The 10,426-nt window shown below is 54.5% G+C and overlaps 1 long non-coding RNA gene across 2 annotated transcripts; it reads left to right on the top strand.

Moving 5' to 3' along the window:
• Window positions 1-4,252: 4,252 nt before the first annotated feature.
• LOC135330568 (uncharacterized) lies at window positions 4,253-8,114 on the top strand. 2 transcript variants are annotated; one of them, XR_010392543.1, is made up of 3 exons: window positions 4,253-4,915; window positions 5,742-5,819; window positions 6,774-8,114. It is a non-coding gene; the product is annotated as an uncharacterized LOC135330568 (long non-coding RNA). The 2 variants fall into 2 exon arrangements; XR_010392542.1 differs by lacking the exon at window positions 4,253-4,915 and having other exon boundaries at window positions 5,244-5,819.
• The last annotated feature ends 2,312 nt before the right edge of the window (window positions 8,115-10,426 follow it).

Raw genomic sequence — 10,426 nt, 5'->3', positions numbered from 1 at the left:
CCAAGCAGCTCTTGCAAAGTGCAAGGAGCAAGACCAGAGAGGCGCCTGCCCCACCTCCTCCTCCTGAGGAGCCGCACTGGGGAGCCTGGAAATCTCTGCGCTGGGCAGCTTTGCACTCTCTTGTGCCATGTGCCCAGAGCAATGTAAATGATGCTGCTGGGAGCAGGGGGCTGGCGCTCCTTGTCCTGTTCCTGGGCACCTGTGTCCTGATCCAACCTGGGTAAACCTGTCCCAGGTGTTGGCAGGACGATGCAGCCAGCAGCAGAGGGGCTACAAATGCCCTCACATGGAGACCTCTGAGTGCAGAAAAGGATAGTGGTCAGGACTCGCCATTTCTGGGGAGGGTGGGTTAGTGCCCTGCCTGTGCTCGGGGCAGTGTCAGGGCAAGAGAAGCTCAGGCAGCCCTTGTGTTAGTGCTGCCAGGGCAGAGGTGTGCTGCAGGCTTCCATGACAAGCAAGGCCTCTTCGGTGCAAGGCTCTGGGACATGCGTGTCCCTTGGGGTGAATCCTGGTCACAGGCCCCACTGGGAGGGTGGGTGGGCAGCAGCAGTGATGGCCCTGCTGCGGCTCCAAGGCCCGCGAGCAACAGGCGAGCTCGGGGCACAGCAGGGAGGCAGCTCCTCACTGTGGTCATTCTTAGGTGCACGGAGCAGCACCAGGCTCACGACTCTGAGCAGGGGCAGAAAACCCCAGCAAGGGAGGGCAGTGCGCAGCGTTTGTGGGCCTCAACCTCGAGGGAGCCCAGCTTTGCTTGGCAGCTCTGTCCTACCCAGCCCCGCACCCTCAGTGCCTGCAGAGCTGCTCTCAAATACCTCCACACCACCCTGCCTGCACATGCCGCCTTCACCTGCCCCACGAGGCAAAGCTGCACCCCTTGCTGTGCAATCAGACAAACGACAGGCTCCTCTGCAAAACACTTCCAGACTTCCTTGATTTGGTCTGGGGGGGGTCTTTCTTTTCTCTCTCTCACCTGAACTACTTCTCTGTACTGATGGCTTCACAAGCTGCTGGGCCACATCTCCCATTCCTGCAGTTTTTAACCACATTGTAAAATTAAAATTACTTTTACTTCCTATAATTTATAGCTTTTTCTTCTTTTTTTGTAAGTCTGCCTTCACGGCCACACTGTTTCTTGCATTGTCACGATGCTCCCCACAGAGGACAGCAGGCACCAGCAATCACTGCTCTCCCAGCAGCTATCTTTTCTTCTGTCGCCTGCTCAACTTCTCCCTCCCTGTTTCTTCTGCAGTAAGCACCCCTTCTCCTGGTACCAGCTCTTCTGCATCAGCTCCTTCCTAAATTTTTCCAGGACAACTGCAGTTTCCTCTGCATCGGCTACAGCCTGCCTCTAACAGCTGACTCTCTGCATTATATAGAAATGTAAGCCAGAAGGAGAATCCAGAGACTCTTTATCTCCCAGGAAACACCTCACGTTTACTGCATTTCCAAAAAGAAAAGTAGAAAATGTAAACATGTACAAAACATGTAATGCATTTAACTTTCAAAGGCTCCTGCCACTCAGCTGTGCTCTGCCACACCCCCCGTGGCTACTTTCAGGGCAGCCAGGGTGCCCGTGGCCAAGGTGCCCGTGCTGGCAGCAGCCCCTTTCCCGGGGCCGCTGTTGCCGGGCTCTCACCGAACAACCGACCGGCGGCAGCAGCTCCGCGGGCAGCAGCAGCCTGCGGCACCTGCGGGGGGTGGTTGGTGTCCTTTCGGGGTGCGCTATTCCCGCGCAGCAGCTCAGGAGCCCTTCCTGCGGCCGGGCTTGAGGAGCTCCGGCACCGCCGGCTCCCGCCGCCGCCACCGCGGCTCGTCGCGCTCCGCTTTGTGGCGGCGGCAGGAAGGCTCGTCCCCGCCGCGCTGCCCGGCCCCTGCCGCTCCCCTCCCGCCCGGCCCCTGCTGCAGCCGCGCGCCCGGGAGCGGCCGCCTGCGTGTGCCGCAGCCCCGCCGAGCGCCCCGCTCCCGCCGCTATCGCCTCCCCGATGCGGCTGATCGGGCTCAGGCGAGGCGGAGAGCGGGGCGGGCGCCGGGACAGGGCGCAGCCCCGGGGCGGAGCTGGCGACAGCGCGGGCGGCGGCGGCGTCCGAGAGGAGGCGCCGGCGCCGCAGCAGAGAGTCGCTGCTGGCGGGGAGCAGCGAGGCGCGGGCGGCCGAGCGGCGCGGCGTGATGCGGCGGTGCCGGGGCGCAGGGCTGGCGGCGCTGGCCATGATGGTCCTGGGTGCATGGGGCTGGCGGCAGCAGCGGCGGGGTGGGGGGCCAGCACCCGCACTTGTTTCTCGGCTTTTAAGTCGCTCTTTCTGCCTCCCTCCCTCATCTCCCATCTCCCTTTCTCTTCTTGCAGCTCTCTGGCTCTCCGCTCGCCTCCTTTTCTCAGTCTTCTTCATCCTTCTTATCAGTACCAGTTGGCTTTCCTGTGCTGTTCCATCATTCCATACATCTATTCATTCCTCTGTGCCTTCAGCATGTGTTCTTGTCCTGAAATCAGCTGTCCGTCCTTCACCATCACACCTCGGCTCTCCTATCTACTTTTCCTGCCTTCATCCGTCCATCCACCCGTCTGACTTTCAACCCATCCCTTCATGCATCTGCACCAAACCTCTAAGCCTCCTCCAGTCCCTCCACACACCGATGCAGAGAGCATTCTCCACACCAGCCACTGGCTGCGTGTCCCCATCCGTCCCAACTGCATCTGTTTCGCTGCCGCTTTCCCTCTGCCTGACGCTTTCTCTGGGATTTTCCTGCGGAACCGGCTGTTGGAGACGGCATATCACTGGCACCAAGTGATTTTCAGCATGTTTGTCTTCTTTCTCGGCAGTGGCTGTGGGCAGGGCCCAGGTGCAGCAGGAGCCGTCGGCAGAGACCACCGAGGGCACTGGCATTAACATCACCTGCTCGCATCCCAACATACAGACCGGCGAGTACATCTACTGCTACCGGCAGCTCCCAGGACGAGGTCCCGCGTTCATCACGAGTGCTCACAAAGGGTCCAAAGAGGTGCAGGACCCGCCGGGGAGCCTGCTGGTGGCCGAAGACCACCGCTCCAGCGTCCTGCATCTCGCCCGGCCCCGCTGGAGGTACGTGGCGGTGTATTACTGCGCCGTGGGAGACCTGGCGGCACAGGCTGGGTCTGCGGCCGGGCACGAACTGCCGCCGGTGGGGCGGGACTGGGGGTGCGGGGCGGGGCCTGGGACCGGGCCCGCCCGGGCCCGCCGGGGGCGCTGCCGCTCCACCCGCCGGGGCCGTCTCGCCTCGCCCCTCGCTGCACCGCGCCGGGCCTGCCCCTCCGCGAGTGGCTCTGCGCCGGGTCCTCGGTGGCAGGAGGGCCCCCGAAATGGCTCCCAAGCTGCCGAGTGGGCAAGCAGCTCCTATCCCGGCCGTGACGGAGACAGACATACCCCCACCGCGGCTGCGGGGGGTGAGGAAACAGCGACCGTAATGCTGGTGTTGCCCGCGGTGCCCGGAGAGGGGGCGATTGAGCTGATCAGGATCTCCCGGTCACCCCATTTGCTGGCACCTCGACACACGAACCCCCAGTGCCCACAGCCCCACAAGAGTTAACGGTGTGCCGAACTACACACACACACACTGTGGACAGGGTGGATTCCTCCAGTAACTGGCCTTAGACACTCAGGCCTATAAATAGATGCTGTGGCATGACCTGGTCTCCCAGTTGCCTCATGCGCAAGACACAGACACACAACAGAGGCACAAAGGTCTCTCCAACAGTTGGTCCAGCACCTTACCTGTGGCCTTACCTGTAGCTGAGTCTCAAAGCTCATGGTCTCTCCAGGAGCTGGCTGGGAGCTCCTGGTCCCTCCAGTAGCCAGCCCTCAGCCCACCCTTGTCTCTCCTGTATGTGACTCCCAGGGTCCAGGTGAGCACAAGCAGCTGGAGGCTGTGCACGTGGATACTCGAAGGGATGGAGAGGGCTTTTCAGCAAAGCAAAGCACTGTGCTGCCATTTCTGCCACCCTGCCAGAGGGGACAGTGTGTCTGCCTCTGGTGGAGGGTTTCTGCAGCAGGTGCTTTTCCCAGAGCCCTTTCCCTTGAGGAGCCTCTTGACTGGCTGGGGGAGAACAGAGGGGAAATCCTTGTGGGGAGAGACAGCCTGGGTCACAGTGTCTTTGTCTGTGTCTGGTCCTAGCTCTGTTCAAACAGTACTTAGGGCCAAGGAGGATGTGATTGGGAGCAAAGTGGCCCTTCTCCATCCCCTGCTGGAGTGGGCATAAGCCTCTGTCTTGGGTTGGGCTCTGGATGGCAAGAAGAGTTCATCACGGACACTTCTTCCTTGCTGGGGGATGTCTGGGCTGCTTGTGATCTCCAGGAGGGGCAAAAAGCAGGAAGACACCCAGCAGCCTCCTTGTGCCTGAGAGCAGGCTGCACGATGTTAGGCTCCTACAGGAATTTTTTGGTGCCCAGGGCCCCTTTGGCAATGTGGTGCAGAGTTCAAAGGCAGCAGTGCTACAGCTGGGAGTGTCTGACTGAGGATATCCAAGCACCTTTGGGCCTAGAGGCTTGTGAAAGAGCTCAGCTGTGGCCTGACTGCACATAGGGACCTCCGAGTGCTGAAAAAGCCTCCCGTTGGTCCTTGGGAACATGGAGCACAGGAAAGGCTGCAGCTTGATTGCTTTGCTTAGGCTGAGCATTTTAACAGCTTCAGCTCCTTTCTCCAGAGAGCCTCCCTGGGGCAGAGGTGTAAGGTCCCAAGCAGATCTGTCTGAAGCAGCAGTGAGAGAGTGTTGCTCCACCCTCTGGGCTGAGGTCTGGAGGGTGCTTTGAGCCTGCAGAGGCAGGGGAAGACAGGACCTGCTATCTTCAGCACCCTCTTTCTCGGAGATACCTGGACACCTCGTGGAGTGGAGATCGTGACATGGTCCTGATTTTTCTGGCAGCCCAGCTGGGACTGGCAGCCTTTGGTGAGACACACTTTCAGGCTGGGGAGCATCAGAGCAAGAGAGTGCCTTGTCAGTGCTGGAGGGGGAGGTGCAAATTCTGACTTCACGGGGAACTGGCAGCCTTTCTGCAGGGAGAGCAGGGGCTGCCGGTGGAGCACTGCAAGTACTCTGAGGGATGTCAGGAGTAATGGGCATAAAAGGAGGAAGGAGGCTCTGCATGACTCTTTCTGAGATAACAAGTGCCTTTGTGTGCACTGTTTATCCATATGTATTTAGCGAGAGAGAGAGCGAGCGCGATCTGCCAGGGGAGGGACCAGTGCTAGACATGGGAAATTCTGTCCTCGGTGGATTTGAAAAACATGTTGTCAATCTATGCTGGAATGTCAAAAATCCTTGAAGACTGTTCAGAGAAGGCTAAGTCCATGCTAGGAGAGGTGGAAAGCTTTATAAAGCCAGGGCATGGACAGACACTGTGGTGTGGCTTAGGGAGAGAATGTTGTAGTGAGAAGTATGACCAGAGCTAGGCAAGGCAGAAGGAGAGACCAATAGCTAATAGAGCTGCTTCTGATCTCCAGGAGGGGCAAAAAGCCAGTGATAGGTACAGAAACAGCGGATGGCCTCACAGCCCAGTGAGATACTGATGAAAATCAGGATGAGTTCACAGACTGGCCTCTGAGGAGTCACAAGAACTTGGAGAAAGAAGGGTGTACAGACAAACACCTTAGTTTTCCATAGGCTGTGAAAAGAGAAAAATGGAGGTGGGGGATATTGAGAGAGCTGAAGAAGTGATAGATAGATAGATGCATACACAGACAAGCAGTGCTGAAATGCCTTTCTGCCTTTACAGGTCATGCACAAAAGGACTTTGTGCTGCAGTTCCCACCAGAAGCGACCATCCAGGCAGGACACAACGTAACACTGCACTGTAATTTCTCCTCCAGCTTTTCCAATCCCTACATCTCCTGGTACCAGCAGCTCCCAGCGCAGCCCCCTAAGCTGTTGCTGCAAGTGGGAAAATGGAAACCTCAGGCAGAGTCGGGAAGGTTCTCCTCTTTGCTGTCTGTGGAGACCTCCCTCGTGCTTCTCCACATGCAGAAAGCTGAGCTCCAAGACAGCGCTGTCTACCTCTGTGCACTGAGCCCACGCTGGTGTCCTCAGTGCGCAGCACTGCACAGAAAGGCATGCAGAGTGCTCTGTGGGGCATTTCTCTCCTTGCCTCTGTTTGCATGTAGCTTTGAGCTCAGCCTGTGTGCAGTGCTCTTGTGGTGCTAAGTCTGTTTGGTGGAGCAAAGAGCTGGCCCTGGAGAGCAGCTGTGGTGGGAGGTGACAGAAACAGCCAGGGTGCCTGAAAGGAGACACTGGCTGGGTTTTCCTGCCTGGGGGAGCAAATGTGCAGGTGTTTGCAGTGAGGCCTCCTGAGGTGACACACAGAGCTCAGTCTTTGTGCCAAGGAGGGAATGCAGGAGAATGCATGAGAAGGAGAGACAGGACAGAAAGAATGAGAAGGGGGGAAGGAGAAGGAGGCACCTGGAGAAAAGAGATGGCCTGTGCCTGTGGGGGATAGGAAGGTAGATGAGCAGCCATGCTCCCACTTGGATGGGAAAGCAAGCAGTAGTTTGGATGGCAGCTGGAGGATGGTTTCCGTTCCGTCCTCTTGCTCTTGAAGCACCCAAAGATGTGTGATGGAAGAGTCAGGATTTGGTGAGAAAAGTGGGGCATGTGGGAGACCAAATAATAGACAGGTTTGCATATGGGGGCACTACTACCTCATTCCAAAATGACATTTGAAATGACCTGCGTCCTTTTTTCTAAGCACGTTACATTGATTCTGATTGCCCATGGGACTAATCTCACATCTGTTGTGTTTTCCTGGCCACAGCTGGAGTTGGAGAGCTGGATGCACAGTGTGGCTGGCGAGAGCTCAGAGGATGATTCTTCCATGGGGCCGTCTGCAGTACTTCTAACACTCCCGCCTGCCAGGAGTGGCTCATCTTGGCCCAATGACTCATCCCAAAACAGCAAACTAAACTGCTGGTTCCCTGTGCCCAGGTGTCAGACAGGAGGGAGGCCCTGCTTACCAGGGCATTTTCCCCTAAAGGCTTGCCTCAAGAGACAACATTTCCCCTGGCAAAAGGCTCCTTTCAGCTTCTTGAGGCACTGACATGCAGAATGAGATTGGCAGAGGCCAGCCAGAAGGTCATGGGGCTGGAGCATGTGGCACACAAGCAGAGGCTTGGTGAACTGGGCTTCTTCAGCCTTAAAAAGAGAGAGCTAAAGGAAGACTTGCTGTCCACAGGTCCCTGATTGGAGACTAAAAAAACAGACGGAAGCAGAGTCTTCTCAAAGGTGCTCAGCCATAGAGTGAAAGGCAATGGACACAGGTTGGAACATGGGAAATATGGATTACAAATCAGGACTTGTTATTGTTTTTATTGTTGTTGTTGTTGTTGTTATTTACCCTGGGGGTGGATCAAGTTTCCCAGAGAGGCTGTAAAACAGCAGTGCTTGGAGGTATTCAGGACTTAACTGGGCAGGACCCTGAGCAGCTGGATCTCATGGCATCTGCTTGGACTAGATGACCTCCAGAGGTCTCCTCCAGCCTAAATCACTCAACAGTTCTATGATTCTATGCAAAGAGGGAAAGCAGGATTTTCTGCAGCTAAAGGTGAAGACCAGGGCAAATGGAGATGTAACTGGCTATGAAGAAACCAAGTCTAGTAGTGACTGAGAAGGTGTGTATTTGTTTGCTTTAGGGGGAAATGGCTGCTACAAGAATGGTTTCTGAAGTGGTCTATGATTGCTCTGAGGCTGGGATGGTGTGACAGGAAAGGGGATTGCCTGGCTTATGAGGTACCTTCATGCAGACAGGAAGAGAGATTTCACCCTGCCTGGAGGGATTGGCAGGACTGTATTTCATAGATTGCAGGCTGGAATGAAAAATTTTCTGAAATTGATGTTAAATGGGTTAAAGAAAATCATATTTTTTATGTTTTTTCCAGTTTGACGATTTGTATGATGTCCAGTTAAGTGTTTGTTCATTTTTACTATGAAGGCTATAATAGCTACAGAAAACAGAAAATACAGAAGGTAGCTATTACTACTATGGATATGCATAATTGCATTCAGCATTTTGTGATGTTCCAATTCTGATCTGACTTTTCTGGTAATTAATAACTCCTCACTACCTACTAAGTAAACTTGCATGAAGATTTGACAGGTAGCTGCAACTGTTTTATAATATTTATGTTATCTCTATAATATCTGTTAAATTAGTAAAACCTTACTGATATAATCAATCATCTGGATACTGGTATTACAATTGGAAAAACACTCTTGATCTAATTCACATTTACACTAAAGACTGTTTTACTGAAGTCTGAAAAAGTAAAGGTGTCTCTAAAAGATGCAATCTTAAAGTCAGCATAGGCAGAAACCACAACCATAGCATTTGGGGGACTGCAGGGCTCAGGAGTGGTGTTCCTTCAGATGTCTGAGAGCTGCAGCATTGGAGTGTCCCGAGAGGGGCTTGGAGGCAGACACGATACAGCAGCCAGGTGCATCCAACGCAGGCAAGACCTTGGGGATGGAGAGAGGAGACACAGGAGTCAAGGAAGGAGAGTCTTTCACATGGGAAAAGGCTGTGTCAGTCTTGAGAGCCCCCACATCTCTAGGAATTCCCTTCTGCAGCATGTGAGGTGCAGCATGGTCATGAACTGGAGGGGTTAGGGTAGAGCCTGCAGGCCTTACTGCTCCAGGTCTTAGAAGGTTAAAAATTATTACTGTTATTTTAATTGTTGTTATTATTATTATTTATAGTAGTAGTAGTGGTAGTGGTAACAGTGCTGTTGTTGTTGTTATCATTATCACTGTGGAGTTTTTTGAGGCAAAGCCTAAATCAGCCTTAAAGTGAACAGAACAGAGCTCGTTATCTCTGCTGTGGCTGGTGCATGGGGTCGGTCTAGAGTTGATCCAAGAAGGAGGTGGAGATGGGGGGGGGGGTGGGCGTTCCCATCTGCATCATCTCACCCCTTCCCATCCCATTCCTGTTCCAGGGTTCAGTGCTGTGCTATCCACAGACTTCACAGACTAGCACCCCGAGGAGTGCCTCAGGTACACCCTGGGGAGGCAGCAACTTACTGATTCCCAGCTTTTCCCCCTTCAGCCATACAGTAGGATGTGCTTGTCACCTCTGGGTTTGTGGGAGTCCACAGTCCCCATTGGAGCCAGCTGCCTCTCTGGGGTTGCAGGTTATCCTGCCAGAACAAGACACAGCCAGACTCCCTGGGGTGGTGCAGAGCAGGGTTGCCCACCTGCTTCTGGGCATTCTGGTGGGAGGTAGTGTTCCCAGGCACCGGAGGAAGAAAAAGGGAGAAGCCACAGAGCTGGAGGATACTTCTGTTTCAAGAGGAAATAGCACCTTCCACAGAGAGCAGAGGAAGCTCAAGATGTGAAACCCCAGCGGGAAGAACCCCCCGAAGTTACAAGCAGCCAAGCAGAGGGTGTGCAGGAAAGCAAGCACTTCTAAGTGGTGAGGAGAGGACTCCATTGGGAGATCAAACCAAGAACAGACCCTTCCTGCCATGAGGAGCACAGAGCTCCCAGGTCCCCTCCACTGTCAGGACATTCAATGGCCTGACGTGTGTCAAAGCCAGAGGAGAGAAAAACAGAGGAAGCATTTCAGGCATAATAACAACAAGAGCACTTTCTCTTCCCCACTTCTGCCTTTGCTGCCTGCCCCATGGACTCATTTCTGACAGCTCTGCTCTCTCTGGGCTGGGAAGTGGTTTTCTGACTGTCACTAACTAGCAGGAGTGTCCCTCTAAGTATGCACCTCAGGTATGTTGTCCTCACTGCCTCCCTGAGGCAATGGCTAGGTAAGTATGGGTTTTGCCTCGAGGCACAATTCCTTTTTTCTCCAGGAAACTCTCACCACCCTTACCAGGTCACTGCAGGCCACTGCTCTTGAATAATGGGAAAACGCTGGGAAATCTCAGCTCACAGAGGTGTTTTTGCACCAGCTTTCTCAAGGTGCTGCTACTGCTGGCAAAGAAAAGAGGAGACAGGGAAGGGACTCATCCTCCCCATTCTCTTCAGACAATTCTCTCCTGCCTTTCTTTCCCCTGCTGCCCATCTTTCTCTGCCTCTCTCTCCTGACCCTTCCTGGGACCAGTGTTTTACAGCTATTTCACAGCTATTCTACAAACCCACATTTCTGTCTTTGCAACATGAAAGACTGATCTTATCAAAGCTGATGAATAGACTTGCAAGCTCTCCTCCAGTTAACATTATTAGGGAGTCCCAGTCTCCCTGCCAACTGGCACCTGCAAGGCAGCATGCTGTGGCCAGCAGTCTCCTTCAGAAGGTCAACACTGCCAGGGCTTCCTTTTCTGTGTGTACCTGGGCACCCAGGAGTCATCTGAGATGACAGGGAATGGGGATCAAGAGGGATCTTTTCTTAGTGGCTTTCCTAGTTCCCTCACCCTGCTGGAGGTGTCCTGGTCCAAGCACGTGAGGGCCAGGATTGACAGTGTG

This window comes from Dromaius novaehollandiae, chromosome 22, assembly GCF_036370855.1.
Source record: "Dromaius novaehollandiae isolate bDroNov1 chromosome 22, bDroNov1.hap1, whole genome shotgun sequence".
In the NCBI taxonomy this organism is placed as follows: domain Eukaryota; kingdom Metazoa; phylum Chordata; class Aves; order Casuariiformes; family Dromaiidae; genus Dromaius; species Dromaius novaehollandiae.
This window is presented reverse-complemented; position numbering and strand designations above follow the sequence as displayed.